This window comes from Rhamphochromis sp. 'chilingali' (genome assembly GCF_963969265.1).
Source record: "Rhamphochromis sp. 'chilingali' genome assembly, chromosome: 1".
NCBI lineage: Eukaryota > Metazoa > Chordata > Actinopteri > Cichliformes > Cichlidae > Rhamphochromis > Rhamphochromis sp. 'chilingali'.
This window is the reverse complement of record NC_137929.1, coordinates 44,345,047-44,364,406: the sequence shown is the minus strand read 5'-3', so window position 1 is coordinate 44,364,406 and position 19,360 is coordinate 44,345,047. Positions and strand designations below refer to the sequence as shown.

At 42.6% G+C, this 19,360-nt stretch overlaps 1 protein-coding gene across 1 annotated transcript in view; it reads left to right on the top strand.

Annotated features, from left to right (window-relative positions):
- nhsl2 (NHS-like 2) overlaps nt 1-19,360 on the top strand; it is a 218,372-nt gene that overhangs the window by 109,089 nt on the left and 89,923 nt on the right. The window lies entirely within an intron of this gene.

Here is a 19,360-nt window from a genome sequence, read left to right as displayed (position 1 = left end):
TTCTTCTTCATCCACCTTTTCCTCCTCATCTCCACCTAATCCTCTTCCTCCTCTCCCGAAACACCTCCTGAGCTGAAGTGAGGGCTCACACATAAGAAAATCTGCATAAACAGGCTCATTTATTCCTGATATTGTTGCAGATTAGACATGTGATCCTGCTGTCTGTAGCTAGCCATAATATCAACAGCCTTTTATAAGCCAATAATATGCCAGCTAATGTTAGGCTCAAGTAGCCTAAAAATCCCACTTTCTGTCTAATAAACAGTTTGGTTACATTCTTACATCATGTGAGAGTTTTTGTGCAGGAGTCTGTTGCTCCACTTCCAAGGAAGCTTCAGAAACACTAACAACGGTGTCTTTAAAAGTACATTTTTAATGTCAATGAGACTTTTTACCCAAAAACTGAAGCTAAAATATGGCTTAATATCATACATAAGAGATATTTTAGACAGATTTTAGGCTAACAAGTCATTTAGAACAGTTTAAATACCAGGAAATCCTTTTTCTGGCACAACACTGCCATTATGGAGGGTAACAGACGGTTAAATAAATGAAGCAATCCAATAATGGCACTTATTAAATAACAGTGCACAACCTGAAACATATGATGGCATGACTGAAAACCCAGTAACCTGACTTTTAACTGTGCTTCAGTTAAATTTTTGCTGATATGATTTCTCAACCCGGCAAAAAAAGAAACCCAAAATCACCGCCATAAACCAACCAGCGAGTTGGACGATCACTTAAACCTTAAAGTTGTTGCTCTGCTTTCTGTGATGAAATAATCTCAGTGGATAAAATACAACCAACCTTTTATCAAGAGTGACAGCGAAGATTTATTTCTGTTAAAGCCAAAATTCAGATCCAGCCAGATGTTGATTAAAGTCGTTTGACTGAATCAGGAGCAGCTAAGAGGAAGACGGCAGTTCATGGCTGTCACGTTTGGTGGAAACCACCACTGGCAGGATGAAGTCACCAAAACTCAGGCAGCTAAAGACGGCCAGCGTCTCTGTACAACTTCTAGGGCTCTGACATCAACATCATGAAATACAAATCAAAGGTTTCTCGACACTTTTTCAGCCTCGTTTGAAAAAATCCCCCTCAACACCTCGGTGAGGTTTCCTAACTTGGGGCGACTCAGCTGGAAAATGGAGCTGCTCTGATCGGAACGAGCTCTGTGGCCCGCAGCAAATAAAACCCACAGACATAATATCAGATTTAATTTTCTTTCTCAACAGAGGTTTCGCAGGTTGAAACAGAAAACAAATCGGAGTTGCACCTGTCTCTCATTTGCTGGAACAGGACAAACAGGTAAAATCGCTTCCTGGCTCGTGGCAAAGGGGGAAATATGTGCTGAGCAGAGCACGGAGGAGGTAAACAAATGCTTGACTGCTGAAAAAGAACTTCTGTTTGCCTTGTTTTGATCCTTCGTTTCTCTGAAAGCGGCCTCTCTCTTATTATGAGAAGGTTCGGCTTGGCATGCTCTGATAGCTAGTTCAAGGCTGGGCCAAGTTGAGAGAAGGGTAAATATTATGGATGCTGTGGTGAGATTTGAACAGCGAAGGAGAAAAGAAACCACACTTTCTATCACGCTTTGGTCAGCTCATGTGAGAGCTGCAGGGATGTAGAAGGCGAAGTCAGGTCTTGTGGTCGTCCTCGTGTGAATACGACTTGAGAAAGAAGGCGAGAGACGAGAGAGAAATCAGCGGCGGGCAGGGAGGTGGAATTTTCTCACCTTGCCTGACTTTTCTGGGACAGAGACAGTGATAAAGGGGAGGGATGGAGAGTGAGAGGCTGAAGCAGTGAAAAGACGGAGTGGTTCAAAGAGATGAGTCTGATAAAAATGATCTTTCAGTGTAAGACTGAGCCTGAAACAGAGAGAAGAAAGAGAGTGTGCCTGTAACTCAGAGCCGTAGCTGACAAGATGTGGCCACCTGTGTGAAATTGAGGCCAAAAAACCCCCCAAACAAACAAACAAAAAAAACAGGCAGTATCAGCAAGAAATTGAATGGTTCACTCTCTAACGCCACTCTCTGTTTCACCCTCCGGGCCTCACAGCTGTTACATAACTGGTGGTATCAAGATTTGAGGTGGGGGGAGGCTAAAAGCAATCTTTGTGGTAGGTCCGGGGATGAACCTGGATTAGTGATGGTTTAGGGATATTGGTGATAGGGAATCCCAGCAGATTTCATTGAGCAAATATGCCAGAGAGTACTAAATGCCAGCAAAAGGGAGGGAGAGAAAAAAGACAGGAGTTCAGCTCTGCTGACAGCATCCATCCACCTGCTTTAAGTGTCTGTAAGAAGGCTGTGAATCCAGCTTCAGTGCTGTGGTCGTGTCTGCATTTACAAATACCTGTGTCATATCTTTTATGCTTCACCAGTTTTTGCATGCTTGGATGAAGGATTGTGATATTTAAGATAATTTCTAATAAAGGCAGATGTTACAAACAGCTCACACCCTCAACAGAGGAAAAAATACATTTTTTAGTTTAACTGCACGCTTTTCATAACTATCTGACTGGATCTGCATCTCGAATTTTAGTGACTATTAGAGGCAATATTCTAAGGAAAACCCTTTCCCTAGCTCCAGCTCTGGGTTAAATGAGACTATACAAAAGTATAGATTATAGACTATATGCAAAGATGGCCAGTAGCCACATAACCCACTGGAGAAACCAGAACCCTCATCAGGCAAGTGTTTGTTGATGTCATTAAGTGAGAGGGACGGGGGCCATTCTCCCACAAATTATCCAACTGAAGGTCCTTTTGAAACCACTGGAGGTGCCTCCTGCTGGCTATTATCTCTGGCCACCAGGGGGCGATCTGACATAAAGTGCATGCCTTGCCTTTTGCAATAGACTGCATATAAAAGATTAATTTAGTAACTGTGACATCCCCCAGTGGTTACCAAAATCCTGCTGTGGAGCTTCGAGTTGACATTGCCATCTTGGTGTTTTGACACCAAATGGGACGAGTGAGGGCGTATCTAACTGACACAACAGGTCGTACTCCACACTGCAAGGCTAACAATTCACCATACAATATAAAGCGCTATGAGGCAACTGTTGTGAGTTGGTGCCATACAAATAAAGCTAAATTGAATTGTAGTTGTCATTCACGTTGTTAAGCATAGCATGCTTTTTGGTCTTCCTGGGCGCTACTAGCTTACAAAATTAGCATCATGTTTTATTCTGGTTTAAAGCTAGACAATGAAATTAAAGAGGGTTCACCCAGTGAGTGAGCTGAGGGAGTTTTCTCTATAAACAACATGAGTCGCCCCCTGCCGGCCATTAAAAAACATGTTCTCTTTATTCAGTACCAGAGGTTGTGTCCAATTTTTATAAAGAGTCTATGATATGATATTTTTCTCTCATTAAATAAGTAAACTTTAGATTTACAAAAGCTTGATGGATGTTTTCCCTCGTGTCTATAAATTTATGTGGTAATATCTCATTGTCAGTCCTCGACTTTGTTTGCGAGTGCGAGCCAGCATCGTCTATTCTCCAGCACACCCTTGAAACACAATGCTCTTCATTAAAGAAACAGCAATAATGATGCTAATAAAGTGGAAAATAATCTACTAAAATGTGCCTTTAGGGAAAGGAGATGAGCTGTGAAGTCATTTTTCTCAGTTTTACTGCTCGGGCTGTTAATGCTGTGATGGCTTCTGGCAGAAGAAGCGTACAAGTAAACATTCCCATGAAGCCACAGAGAGTCCGCTCCCGTTTCTCTAGAAGTAAACAGACGGAAGTTATTGTGCTGGAATCTCATCTTCATTTCCTCATTGCTGCTCTTAGCTGTGTATCAGCTTGCAGAGAAATAAATGTGACCTGGATCCGAGTGACATGCTCACATAAATGCAGTCAGTCGAGAGTTTATTTAAATATTCTTGTGTCATGAGCTAAAGAATGGGAAACTGAGACTCAGACTCACTAAACCTTGACAATAGAAGACTGGAAAAACATTATCTGGTGTGAGTCTCAATTTCTGCTGCTACATTCACATGGTATGGTCAGAATTTGCAGTAAGCACCATCAAAACATGGCTCTGTTGTGCTTTGTATGGAAATTTATTTCAATTCAGTTTTATTTATATAGCACCAAATTGCAATAAAATCCCCCTCAAAGAACTTTTATATTGTAAGAAAAAGACACCAATTGAGAGAAAACCTCAACAATCAAACATCCCCCTTTATTACTACAGTGTAGAATCTCACAGCAGCACTAAAGATAGTTTTTCTCAAGTCTTGATAATTTGGAGAAGAGCTCTTCATCGCCTTTCTCTATCAGGATTTTATCAGGATGTGCAATGCAGCAGAGAGGAAGAGGAAGAGAGATGACAGAGGAGAGCAGGACAAGAAGAAGACGAGGAAGGATCGGGTGGGTTTATCAGGCTGTACGCTCGTTCTGACGGACCAAGAGAGACAGACTGCAGTCTCCAGTCAGACTTCTGCTCTGTTTGACGAGCACGCAGCTGTTCTTCTGATATAAATTAAGTATAATATATTGAATTTAATTGAGCTGGACGGGCAAATAAGGTTAAAAGATGTAAAAGACAAAAGACAGAAAGAAAAAAAAATCAGTGGTACGGCCACGTGGTCATGAAATATAATGGAGAGATAGGAGTACTTAGTTTTGGAATATAAAAGAACAAGAATGGCCTCCAGTGCTCTTTACTCTCCGCTCCTGACAAATGGAAACGACCTGCAGGCTCCGTGTGTGTGTGTGTGTGTGTGTGTGTGTGTGTGTGTGTGTGTGTGTGTGTGGTGGTCAGTTTGCTTTTCCCTTTTATTCCGTAGTCAACAGAGATGTAACACTGCACCATCTGTCTCCTTTACCTCCAGAGGTAGAGTGCCATCGTTCCACTGCGGTTTTATGAGTTATTATTAGTTTTAGATCTAACCCAACAATGATGCAACAGTGAGCAAATATGATGGATGAAGGGTCCATCATTCTTTGATTTTGTTACTTATCGACACATCCAGCAGCTGTGGGGCAACGTTATTTTTCATTTGGAGTAGTGTTTCTGTCTTTCTTATTAAGTCCAAAGTTTCCTTTAGTTTTTTGTTTGCTTTGGTGTCCATGTACTGCTGACTGAATCCATCACGTTCTCAGTTCAACTCTTCACCGAGTGACGCTCGGGCGGGACTTTTCCTATTTGGGACCACAGACTGTATATAAAAGATGGACTGATGGCATTTTTTTTTTTAGGTAATTTGTATCATTTTTATTATTTTTAATAAGCTATTTGCTGCCATCCACTTTATCCCACCCACACCTTTTAGGTTCATTATGCTCAATAGCATCATTACAGGAACTCAGAAATTCATAATTTATACCAAGGTTTGAAAGATGAGACTTTTTTGAAAAACAAACAAACAAACCAAACAATAAAAAAACTTCCAATTTGGAGTTTTCTTCTCTTATAGCAGAGCTGATGTGGGGATTTTTGTCAGAGTGGCGATCCCTGTCGTACAGGAGCATACTGCAGCATGTTAGCGCTGTAAAATGGTGCGGAGCTGTGGTGAAGTCACCGTTGGCATGCAAAGTGACTCTACTGGACCAACTTGCATACTGCCAGATGACACCAAAGGAGTACCAAGAGCACATGACTATATAAGTAGCTGCATGTGCGATAACTGTTAAATGTGACACTGTGTTCAGCAGATATTTGCTTGGTGTGTTTTCTTTCCCTTTTATTTTGTTGGTGAGCTTATTCACCTGACAGCACTGCCCACTGTGACCCCTGAGAGCAGTGAGGAGGAACCGGTGCAATAGTTATGAACTGGACAGCTCAGCAATGTGCTGAGAGCTCAGTAAAGCCAAGCGGAGCTGCACATCCAGCTCATCCTCTCTAACTTCCTCCTTTAACACTCTGATACATTCTTATAATTAAAATACTGATTGTAGCTGCTTTCAGTTTTTGGCTCAAAGTAATCATCAATGTCATGCTTAGTAAACACATAAATTAAAGGTTTTGAAAAAAGTAAGTCAAACGTGGAACAAATGTAAGTTTAGCTCTAATTTTTAGTTATTTAAAGGGTTACGTGATGTTGTGCTGCGAGGTAGCCGTGATACGCCTTTTTCAATCTTGAGTAGAAAATGAATTTCCACTTAGTCCCTTCATAACTGTGTCTGGGTGACCTTGTCCAACCTCTACATCTGTGTGTGTATGTGGGTGTGGGTGTGTGTGAGACCTGTGCTTTACGAGATCGAGTGTGCAGACTTGATAAAGGGAAGGGAAGATGTGAAGGAAAATGAAGGGAGCGAGGAATGAGAAGAGAAATCCTCTCCTCATTTTGTATTCTCCCCGCTTCCCTCTTTCACTCCTTCACCCGCTCAGTCTCATTCCCTTTGCCGCTCACTTCACTTTCAATTTTTCTCCCTCGGTCTGAGCCCACCCAGTTTCCCCATCCTTATTTAGTCATCTTGCTTTCTTTTTTTTCCATCTCTTTCTGTCCTTCTCCTTCTCCTGGAGTCCTTCTCCACACGTCTACCCCCATATTTTTCTCTGTCCTTCCACTTTATGGTTTGGCCACCTTACTTCAGATGTTTTGTACGATTCGTGGATCGTATCAGATGTTTTATTCACAGCATGAAACAATGACATCTTTATTCCGGTGCAAAAGGCTGCAACACATGAGGCTGTTAGTGCATCAATAATTCAGTGCATCAAGAAAAATTGAAAGATTATGATTGAAAATTATTTAAACAACTTCAGGTGTTCTTAGTAGATGTGCAAACCCACTAAAAAGTCTTGATTTTCCTGGCTGAAGACGTATCAGCTTACACCTTTTCCATTTCACAATGATACCAACCTTTTTTTTTTTTTCTGCAAGAATAAACTCAGAGCTGATTCATTTCCATTACTTCTTTTTATTTACAGGTTAAGCCACACAAAGAGACATGAATGTCTGTAACATACTTGAGCATTTTAAAATAGATTTATTAAAATGGGGCAGCACGGTGGCACGGTGGTTAGCACTGTTGCCGCACAGCAAGAAGGTTCTGAGTTCAATTCCACCATCAGGCCGGGGTCTTTCTGTGTGGAGTTTGCATGTTCTCCCCGTGTTTGCGTGGGTTCTCTCCGGGTACTCCGGCTTCCTCCCACTGTCCAAAGACATGCAGCTTGTGGGGATAGGTTAATTGGATAATCCAAATTGCCACTAGGTGTGAATGTGAGTGTGAATGGTTGTCTGTCCCTGTGTGTTAGCCCTGCGACAGACTGGCGACCTGTCCAGGGTGTACCCTGCCTCTCGCCCTATGACAGCTGGGATAGGCTCCAGCGCCCCCCGTGACCCTGAAAAGGATAAGCGGAAGCGAATGGATGGATGGATTTATTAAAATGATTTCTTCAAAGCCACGCCCACACAGGGACCTGACATTCCTGTTGCCTAAGCAACCCTCTAATTCTTATGTGACTATTAGTTGGAATGTTGTCTGGATCTGGTCCAGACGTGTTTTTAGAATTCAGTGAACCATTTCTGTTTTAAAATGTGCAACTTATCTTATATTTACAATAGTCAGTGCTCGTGTACAAGAAGTCAGAGACCAATCTCAGGCACTGTAACTCATCTCATGTGACACAACTCAGCCAATTCAATTCACTTTCAGCAGAATTCTGCCTGGGACTTTTCGAGGTGGAGGTGGAGCCCAAAGGAAGAATGGGATTAGTCACAGGTTAAAGTTATCATGTTTCACCCCAGCAGCAATGTACTTGCTGGTTTACAATTTGGGAAATGAAGTCTGCTGGATTAACTTTGCACACTTACTTTAGCTGTGTTGCAGTGAAAGTGCTGACAGCAGTCACTGGATTACTGTGATAGGGAAAAGGGGAAGTTTTGAAGCCTCCGCACCCCGGTCCCAGAAGCTCGGGAGACAGAGCGGGTTGTCTACTAATCAGAGGTTTTGGTCGACCTCTGGCTCACAAAGTGGTTAGACATAAAACAATCGACTTCTATAAATGTGTTTGAATGAGGCTTGTAGTACGAAAATGCGTCCAGATTAAGTAGAAAAGCAAGGTCCAGCTAATCTATTTACATACCTTCATGTAACAAGTTGCCAAGGCAACTGTTGTTGTGATTTGGCACTATATAACTAAAATTGAACTGAATTGCTTAGGTTGCTGTCTCTGTGACCCAGGTTAAGATTCAAAACGCTTCCTCGTCATTATGCAAGCATCGACAAATTAAGGCAATAAACTGAAGAAAATTGACAGACGGCACAAGTGTAGTAAATTTAACAGACTGTTTATTAGTGAAATACTATATGATGATACTGAAAGTGCAACGACAAAGAGGACTGACCTTTTCGCTCTATGTCAGCTTGCGTGATAACAGTTTGCAGTCAAGTCCAAAACTTCTCTACCAACATACAAATAAAAGCTGTCGGTCACACTTGCACGACATCTCATCTCTTGTCACTGATACCAGTCCAGCTTTCTGACTCATTATCAGACTGACATCTAATCCTCACACTGAATTGGCTCACATCCTCCTTTCAAGCCTCAATGCTGTCGCCTTACCGGGTATCTATCTCTCCTACAGCTTTTCGAGTTCCTCAGCTCACTAAAAAGCTTTTATTTTGTCCTAAACGGCAATAAAATGAGAGTAAAGGTTGTTGTCAGCCAAGTATGCAAAAGTATGTGGACAACAGCAAAAAGGGAGGAAGCAAGGTTGTCCAAATACTTTTGGCTGTGTAGCCGGTGTCTCCTCAGTTTTCTGGTCACATAGCTGATAGTGGACCAATCTATCACTTTCTCCTTCTCTGCACCGACCCCTCCTCTCTCTTTTCTTTTCTTTTCTCCCTGATTTCTCGCTCTGCCTCTTTCACTCCCTCTCCTCTCTCTCTCACTTGTGTTCCTCTTCCTCGATCTCTCGTCTGTGATTGCCTGCATTCTTTCTGAATTGAACAGCAGCGGCTGGATTCAACTGGCTGGGAGCTAATCAACGCAATGGATGCTCTCTCTGTCTCTCTCTCTCTCTCAAGACACACAAACACACACATGCGTAACGCACATGCTCACTGGCTGCACTGAAACCTTACACTAAAATATGCACAGCTGCTTACGCACACTTTGTTTCTCTCACACACAAACACGCCGGTACCCAGGCTGCTTTGTCACCAGCTCACGTAGCGCTGTGCACTCACCCAAGCTCTCTCTCACACTCACACATATATACGTAGAGTAGGACACACACACTCATCTGCAATCACACGCCGAGCTCCCCTCACACACCACAGACATGCAGTCACACACTTCGGGACGCAGGCGGCTTCGGTGATGCTGTGACGCTCAGTCCTCCCTCTCACTCACACACTTATCGACTGTCACTCGTCTTGCACATGCTTTAATCCGGGAGACGAGCTCACACCTCGACCGTCACTCTCTCTCTCTCTCTGTCAGTCAGTCAGTGTGTGTGTGTGTGTGTGTGTCGGTGGCATGAAGCGGTGATGTTTTGGGACAGGAAGAATAGTATGGGCAATTCCCAGCGACGGCCCAAAGGAAGACACAGACCCAAATCGGCAACAGGTACTTTATCCCTGTATCTCTCTGGTGCATTTTTATGATTCCCGTCTGCCTCTCACTCTGTTTCCCTTCTCCATCAGTCCATGCATGCACTCATTTGTCCCCCCCAGTCGAACCTCACCTGACTGGACTCTTTTCACTCGTGTATTCATGCATCTTTCTCGTCCATTCATCCTCCACGCTTCCCCAGCCTACGTGCATTTACCCATCTGCCTATATGCTGTTGTCATGTAATTCTGTTTATTTTTCTGCTGATTTATGCACCCATTCATCCTAAATTAATTATTTAATGCACATGCAACCCTCTATTTGCCCCTTTATGGATCCAACCTTTCAGTCCGTCTACGTTGTATGATTTCCATTCATTTGCTTTTTGGATTTCTGCCACCAAATTTGTCATATTCAGAGCGTCTTATCATAAATCCTTGCATTTTGCACTAGCCATCCATCCATCTTTCCCCTTCTCTGTCCAAACCTTTGCTGACTTCCTTCCATTTATTCACCTGATCTCTTCTCGGTCTGTCTACCTTTGATTTTTTTTTTTTTTTTTTTTTTTTTTTTGCCGTCCTTTCATCTTCCGATTTCTGCCACCAAATTCGTTATAGTCCAGGCAAATCACATCGCCCAAAAAATCCTTCCATCCATTCATATAGTCCTGCACTGGTCCATCTAATATCGCTTCTTCAATCCATTTGTCGTCCAATTTTACCGTCCATCTCTCCAAACCGTTTCATAGCCACATCTCTCGCATCTAAATAGTATTGATATTATGCTCTTCTTCCTTCATTTTAATCCCTCCAGCAACTCATTCATCATTTCCTTCCCATCCACATCTTTTTAAACTGGCCCTCAGTCCTCTTTTCAATCTCTCCATCCATCCTGGAAAGCCTTCATTCGTTTTTCTATCTATTTATCCTGTATAGTAGTGCCATTTGGGCCATTGTTCCATCCATTTATCTCTAACTTTCCCCATCTCTCCATCAGCAAAGGCTCCAACCCATTCACACCCCCATTTATATCATTTGTGCTTCGATTCATTTATCATTTAGCTCACGTTCATTTACCCAAACATCCATCTCTCCTTCCAGTTTCCTTCATCTTGGCTCTCAGGTTTGAATGAACTAGGTCAATTTGTCGTATAACTCTTTGCTGATAAACTCTCTGTGTGTGTGTGGGTGTGGGTGTGTGTGTGTGTGTGTGGGTGTACCCTATACACTTTAAATCCAAAGTGTGTTCTTGTGCAAATTCTAATGTTTCATGTTTTACACATTTTGAGTACAACTTGCCACATGCTGCAGTGTTGTGCATGCACAAGTGTGTGTGTGTCTGTGTGTGCAACTGCTCGGGTGCACTGCCCAGTCCTGCACGGTTGGATGGGATTACTAGTGGTCTCTTTAATTATCTCTGGGGGCGAACGAGGTAGAGATAGTGTGCAGGAAAGAGAGAGAGCGAGAGAAATGGGAGATGGGGAGAAGCGGAGATGACAGCCCTTGTAAATCTGAAGCTCTTACTCGCTTCCTCATCGAATGATTAAGGGGGAGAAGGGGAAGAGGAATTGGATAGGAAAGGATGGAGAAAGAGAGGGATACAAGAGAGGGGGCAGTGGGAGGAAGATGATGAAGCAGAACAAGAGGAAGATTGGCTGGGGCAGAAACGACGAAGAGGAGAAAGATAAGGGAGCAAAATTAGAGGAGGTGAAAAAAAATTGATGATGAAGTGCTTGAAGGGGAGGAAGAGAAGGATGTTGCGCTGCAAAACACACATGCAAAGTGTTTATGTCGCTTTGCAGAGCTGCATAGAGCCGAGCTGAGAGAGTAAACACACCCATATGCTCAGTCTCCTTCTGGAGAACAGTGTATGTGTGTGTGTGTGCGTGTGTGTGTGTGTGTGTGTGTGTGTGCGCGTGTGCAGCATGTATGTACGTTTTAACAGAAGCCGACAGCCAACTGGCCTCCGTGCACCTGCAGTGGTGCAATAATCAGCACAAGACGTTTCCTGATATGTTTGACCTTGACTTTAATCGGCATCCAGAGCACATTCATCATCTTTCACACCACAGTGACGGTCACCAGGTGCTGCATCACATACACTACTGGTTCATTTTCTGAGATTACTGGTGTGATGACGACACAGTCAGACACAAGAGGTGTAATTGCTGCTTAACGGGCAAAAAGGAGGAACCGTATTTTTTTCACAGTGAAATGAAAGAAGCTTTGGTCAGGACAGCTGGTCGTTTGGCGAGGAGGAATGTGCGAAATTCCTCGTGAGGATTTCTTTAGCAGTTCTTGGCTTTGAAAAATGAAACCTAAAATGTTGTTGTATTGCAGGAAGTCCTCAGACTGATGAGGTCAGATTGGATGTTTCGTTAAAGGTCTTAGAAGCAAGTCTCGCTGTCTTGAAATGCCTCCAGGAACTTACTTGGGTGGCTAATTATAACTTTAATTTCAGGGAAAACTGGTACGCAGTGGGTCAAAGCTCAGTTTGACTGACTGATCTTTTTAGAAGTGTTTTTAACCTGGACATAGAGGAGTCAATTTATATAGTTATCAGTGCAATGTGGGTAGAGTGATGAATGGTTGCTGCTAACAAGTTGAGTGGATTATGCTTACAATTATAGATAAACTACTTTTTCTTTATGTTTTTTCTATTTACCTATATAGTATTTTTTCTTTTCTTTTAATGTTTATTGAAGCTTTGTGAAGGCAGTGTGAGAGAGAAAACCCAAACAATCAGACAATCCCCTACAAGCAAGCACGACTGTGGAAAGGAAAACCTCCCTTTCAACAGGAAGAAACTTCCAGGTTCAGGGTGACCATCTTATGAGTTGAAAAGAGAAGAGACAAAGAAAAGCACAGGAAAATGGGACAAAACACCAAGTATGGGCAAGGGAAGGCAAAAATGAATGATGTAGTGGTGTACATAAACACCTGGTGCTATGAAGTCACAGACCTGCCCATGATGTACCCCACATGTTTCCCCGTAACAGCTGGGATGGACTGGGATTGTACTATACTACAAGATCTTTAACATACGACAGAGCCTGATTATTTATGACTTTGTATGTGAGGTTTTGGAATTCAACACTATTTATAATGAAGAGATGCCAGTTACAGGAGAAACATGTATAAGGAGGAGGAGTGACACTCAAACAATCCTCAGAACAAATGTCTAAACCTATTTAGTCAAAGAAATCTTTTGCAGAAACAGAAAACATATAAGGCTGGATCTTTGTCTCTGTATTCATTTAGATAGAGGACTTTGAGATTGATTTCTATCGCCACCTCTGCTGGGATTAAACCACCAAAGATTTTTGGAGACATTATTCAAAAGCCAAATATTGTAAACTATGAATGGACAGGGTTAGGGGTACTTGGACCTGACAGGTTAAATATCTGTCCGGAGGTTTTACCAAGATGGCTGCTTAGGAGTTCATTCAAGTTCAGCGGGTAGAGTGTGTCATTTGCTAATTGGATGGTTGGTGTTTCAATCCCTGGTCCTCCAACAAAGGATCCTTGGATAAAATAGATCCATTGGAAAAGCATTTGTTTGATTAAAGCTTGTAGTAAAAACACTTTGAGTCCTCAAAGTGAGTAGAAAAGCACTATATATATCCATTTACCTCAGCTTGGATTTTTGTTGTCGAGCGGATAAGCTGACCCCAGCAGCATTATCATGTGAAGTCTGTGCATACATGGCCTATGACATTTTTATTTTGGTGCACCGCAAATCTCAGTGAATACCTGTTAGTCAGACGGTGTAGGCACATCAGTAATTTCTGCCTTTGGATGTTCCGATGAGGGGAGTTTTAATGTTGTTAGACTATTTAGCTGCTAATTTCTCACATTAACTTCCAATTTCTCCTCCTTCTGATGTTTTTTTAAATGCCTTCCCCTGTTTACTTCAAGCCAATTAAAACTCGAATCGCATCATATCCAACACAGATTTTCTTCACGTGGGAAACCCTCAGTGGACAACCTTTGTGTAGTTTTCATTCTTTCTTTGAGTAAATGAAGCCTTTTCCAGTTTTTAACCTTCTTTTATCCCTTTATGTTTGCTCTCTGTTTCTTTTTCTTTTGGTGGTATCAATTAGAAGGATGTGGATCAATTCATATATTCATATATCGTTACCTGCGCTGGCATTGGTATGGGATCGATGCAGTGAATGCAGGTCTCTTTGTTATTTGTAATCGCTGAAATGAAATGGCTCTGACTTCAGGGCTTATGACATTCCTAATCACCAGAGTTTGTCTTTGTTTGTTTTGCTGTATCACACTTACACGTAATGAAGGCTGTAAAAATCCACAAGCTGTGATTATTCAGACTTTAACTGCATAGATGGGAATCTCTTGGCCAAATCGTGGCACCGGCGTAACCCATATGGAAAAGAAATAGTAAAAACTTATATGTGATTACTCATGAAAGTGGCCACTTTCATGAGTAAATCATATAAGACTTACATGATTAATTCATGAAAGTGGCCACTTTCTCATTACTTTCATACATTGTTTTAGTAAGTATCCAAAACATACAAGTTTCATTATATAATTTTTCAAGGGATCTTATATCTGTTTTCACTCTTGTATGCTTTTCATACAAGTTTCACACAAGACAGATACAAACTTTATAAGATTTATATATATCTTTTCCATATGGGAAGGGATGATGGTGGTTTTGACAGAGAGATCATCTAGTCTGAGCCGGGATTTCTGCCTCGTTCCCATCTCATCGCCTTTTCCCTGTCCCTGCTTTTACCTCTCCCTCTTTCACCCATCAGCTGTCTCCTGATTCTCCAACTTTTTTACCCCCTGGCTCTTCACTCGCACACACATCTCGCTGTTGCAAACGCATGAATGCACAGAGTGGTTGTAGATTTTCTCTGTGATCACTCTGGCCCATCGCACCTCAGCTGCTATGCAACCGATCATATGATGACACGTTTCCTTTGTTCCTGTCTCCGTGCTCCAAAACATCCAAAATATTCATTTTTCCCACCTCTTGCACTGCCTTTGTTTGCTCTTCTCACTTGCTTCTTCGCGTCGAGAGATGTGACCGACCATGCAGACGCATGGCGGACGTGTTCATTCATACATTTTCAAAGCGGTGATGTCATTCCCAGCGCTGGCAGGCAACCTGCAGCAGGAGAGGGAGAAGGAGAGGAAGAGTGTGAGGGATGGGGAAAGAGGGGTGTGTGGAGATAATTAGATGGAGGTGAGGAGGGAGGGTTCTGAGAGAACGATTGAGAGATCTGAGGTTAGATACTTGATGTCAGAGAGAGAGACAGAGAGAGGCAAGAGATGCAGGGAGGATAAAGACACGGGGAGGAAGAGGAGGGAACAAGAGTTTCTGGAAGATCGACAAGGGAAGCAAAAAAGAGAAGATGAGGAAGATGAAGACGAGGCAGATGAATGTGAGAAGACAGGAAACAGAGCCTGGGAACTTGTGTTTGGAGGGGAGGGTGGAGTGGTGGGGGGATAGTGTTGCTATGGCAATTGTACAGGTGTTAAAGCAGGTCAATCGAATGCCGGTCGGCCCTCTGCCAGTGGCCAGTGAGCACGTGGGTGCCTCTGGATGCACTCGCTGGTTTGTCCATTCATTAGCAGCCGAGTGTGCGTCGCCTGCTGATCGGTTAGAACAGCGCATCTTCATCCTTTGTAACTCTTCTTCTGACAGTTGTACTCAGTACTGCATCATTTAGGCAAGCGCACATAAACTCATAAACATTTCCCCCGTCTGAGTTTAATAGTTCAATATCTGCTCAGCCTCCATCGCATTTCAATAAACCCAACTGTTATACTCTGAACAACAGAATAAAGACTATTGAACAGGAAGTGCTGGTCTTGACTGAAATTGGGCCTCTAAGTTGCCTCTAAAATGCATCCACTGTGGTATTACAGGATGGCATTGGCTTTTATCCCTCTCCTTGCTCATGAGAATTTTGCTGCTACTCACAAGGATGGGGATGAATAGGAGCTTCAAAACGGGACTGAAATCTTCAGCTGAAGTCAGAAAGAATGTCTGACTTCAGGGAGGCAAGAACAGATAACAGCCTCGCTGCTGCAAAGTAAGGACCTTATGATATAAAGAACACTGAAAATATGCTTTATTATGCATGGCCTTCATTGTCAAATACATATATATGAGGGATTAGTTAAACCTTGCGAGTACCGTCCTGGGCTCTCTTTTGCCTTTAGAACTGCTGCAGTTCTTCCTGACACAGATCCAACAAGGCGCTGGAAGCATTCCTCAGAGCTGTTGGTCCATGTTTCCATGACAGCATCATGCAGTTGCTGCGCCCTAAAGGTGCAGCATCTGTGTATTAGACTGAGATATGGTGACTGTGGTTACCATATGAGTATTTATATATTTTACCAAAAAGCTTGGCAGATAGTTTTGTAAGCAGGGCTCTAAACAAAGTCCTTAAAGTCATATTTTCAGGGTTAATATTATACTACAGGCAACTTTAACCATGATTTCACATGTCAAAGAATCAGCAGCAGATAATAAAAGTGAAGTCTGATTTAGTCACCCATTTGGAAATAGACACAATCAGGTGCATGTAGCCTTCACATCAGCTTTCATCAGGTTTTATGCAAGAAAAGAGAGAGAATATCAACAATATTTCAATTTAGTTTGGTTTAAAATCTTCATACCTGCAAAATGTAAAATAAAAATCAAAGCTTTCCTTCTTAGAAACACGTGTGAATATGTCTTCAAGTGTATTTAAGCGGTTGGACAGCTACCAAACCCTCAACTTTGCCGTTCTCTGACAAACATTTTAAAGTGGATATATTAATAAGATATATTAATCTTTAAATGTCCAGCACTAGTATAAAGATACTTTCTGCACATTTGCATTTGACCGAGTTACAGCTGAGAGAAGGCGTACGAGTTTTGATGCAAATTGCAGCAATCAGGAGTCGAGCGTTTTAGAGCACCTTTAGTGCTCCTATTAGCTGTGAGTCACATCCTCTGTTACAACTCCAACTGACCTTATCAACAAAGCAGCCAAATCTGCGGATTAAACTAGCACTAAAAGAGAAAAAACAGCAAGAAAGTCTCATTTTCTTCTGCGCCTTTGTCCCTCGGAACCAGCTTGAGCTTTGTGGTTTGGTCTGCAGGTCGCTTTTCACACCATTAGTAGACAAAAAACACTTTCCAATAGTTTTTAAACCGCAGTGAAGTGCTAACAAAAGGTTCAAGAAAAACACATTTTTTTTAAACTGATTATTATCTTTTTACTTTATGGAGGGCTTGAGAAGAATCCTCAGGCGTTAGATGCTCTTGGGGTGGCTGTAGCTCAGGTGGCAGAGCAGGTCAGCTCTGCCTAATCAGAAGGTCGGTGGTTCGATCCCAGGCTGCCTCCTGGCTGCATGCCAAATATCCTTGGGCAAGATACTAACCCCATGTTTGCCTACTGGTGGTGGTCAGAGGGCCTGGTGGCGCCAGTGTCCGGCAGCCTCGCCTCTGTCAGTGCGCCTCAGGGCAACTGTGGCTACAATGTAGCTTGCCATCGCCTGTGTGTGAATGTGTGAATGACTGAATGTAGTGTGAAGCGCTTTGGGGTCCTTAGGGACTAGAAAAGCGCTATACAAATGCAGGCCATTTACCATTACTCTTTTTGCAGGTTTTGTCCTAAACTGAGACGCTGAGATAAGGACAGCTGCATTAAACCCGGATTGAATGTGTTTTATCATAGAAGTTATTTATTTTGTGTTTGTGCAGCCACTGAAACACTCACGACGGCGTGCTAAACCGCTAAGACTTCAATCTGAGCGTTGCAGACGCCAGCTCCGCACCCCTGCAGTTTTCTTGTTGTTTCTTGACACGGAGCCCGTCTTTGTTCGGAGAGCAGTTTGTGCCTGTGATGAAGAGGAAACATTGCTGCTGAGTCATCGTATACGAAGCTCTGAGGGTTACACACGCAGCGGTTGAGCACCTGCTTGTATGTGTGTGGGTGAGATCACGTTCCTGCATACTTAAAACATGTAATTAAGGACTTTGCGGAGCTTCACTGATGCTCTGGTGTCTCAAGAATATATCAAACCTGCTGAGGAGTCTTTAACCTTCAGTTATCTGAGTGATATTTGCAGCAGAGCTCCTCCTGAACTCCCAGTTTCCTTTGAGCCGCTGAGCAAAGCTTCAGACGTACTCACTGGTTACTGAGCAGCAGCTTCTCTGTCGGGGGTTTAGTGCCTTGCTGAGAGGAACCGGTGCTGTTGTATTTAAAGGTGGAGGGAGGATTAATCATATGTGCTCCCTGGGTGGCAGATCTGCATACTCAGCATCCGGGCCAGCGCCCAGGCCAGCAAATGTCCCGTACTAACAACACCTGTCATTGAATTGGTTGCACTAATTCTTCCTTTGCTGTGCATCCATTGTATGCCTTCTCGCCATTGTGTGGTGGCATCTTGCTGAGGGCTTTGTCCATAATTTTCCTCCTGCAGTGATTATTTTGAGATCTACAATTCTGCTGATGGTGAGTTTAGCTCATTTTGCTGTGGATAGAGACGTAAGCGCCGCTTTATTCCACAGTTAGCTTGTTTTTTTTTAGCTGTGATAGATTTAACCCAGCTTAGTCCTTTAAGTCCACATCCTGTTACAAAAGTAATAGTTTAATAATCATATAAATCACAACGAAACACAGCATCAGCATATTTTGTTTCTCTTTTTATGCCATGTTGAAGCTACGTTAAGAAGAGAGATGAGGATCAGTGAGCAGCAGTATGGCTTCATGTTCAGACGGAGCACAACAGATGTGATGTTTGCTTTGTGTTGATGAAAAAGTATAGAAGGAGCTTTACTGTGTCTTTGTCGATCTACAGAAAGCGTGTGATAGGGTGAGAGAAGAATGTATGGTTTGGTGACAGTGACACTGACAAATCTAAGAATCGCAGTAACTCAACCACAAAGTGTCAGACGGCATAAAGCTACAGAGCGAGGTCGTTGAGTCACCAACACTCTGCTTGCTCAATAACTGCACTGATCCAAACCTCCATTGGGTTTAACATCAGCACAAAACTGTAGGCTGGTAATTCATGACAAGAATTTCCATCCTGCAGCTGCTGTAGGTGATCAGTATTTATTTATGTTTTCAAGATTTCTTACCTTACAGTACGTCAACAAAATTCTTTGATGAGAGTGAAAAAATCTCCAACTACAGTGTTGACTGACTCAACTTTGGTCAGTCAAACTCTAGACTTGATTGTCTTGTCTTCAGCCTTTTTTAGGAACAAACCAAAAATGGTGCTTTGCCTCAGCCACTAACAAAACACAGCAGATTATCTAAATCCACCAATTCAGCAATTCTGTAGCTTTTTCTTTTATATTTAATTATCAAATCCATATTATTCTTATCAGTATCACGTTGGTTACATTTTTAAATGGAACAAACATCTAATTGTTTATACCTTTCCCCCCTTTTCCTTTTCCTCTGTTGGTTTGGCCAGGGTGCTTTCCTTCCTCTCTTACTTCCTGAAAACACCGGAGGTGGCGGCATAGGTGACCTGCAGCGCTCGCACACTTTGTCATTGCCTGAATGCATACGTGTGAATGAGGTGTGTTGTTGTGAAAGTGACAATCCAGCCAGGAAAACATCTTTCAGCTCTGGCATGTTGTGATTGTTTGGCATCTGAAAATGTGTAGCAGCAGAAGTAAAATGAGCTTAATAATAATGTTCTGATCTTAAATATGTTCAACAGGCTGATAAAGCTGCACTGCAAGTGTTCTGCAGCCTGTTCTAAATGACTGCATTAACCTGCTGTGCAGTTTCTATAGCCATGGGAATGTGCTGTATTAGCTCGCCGTGTGCACAGCTTTAAATATAACCAGCT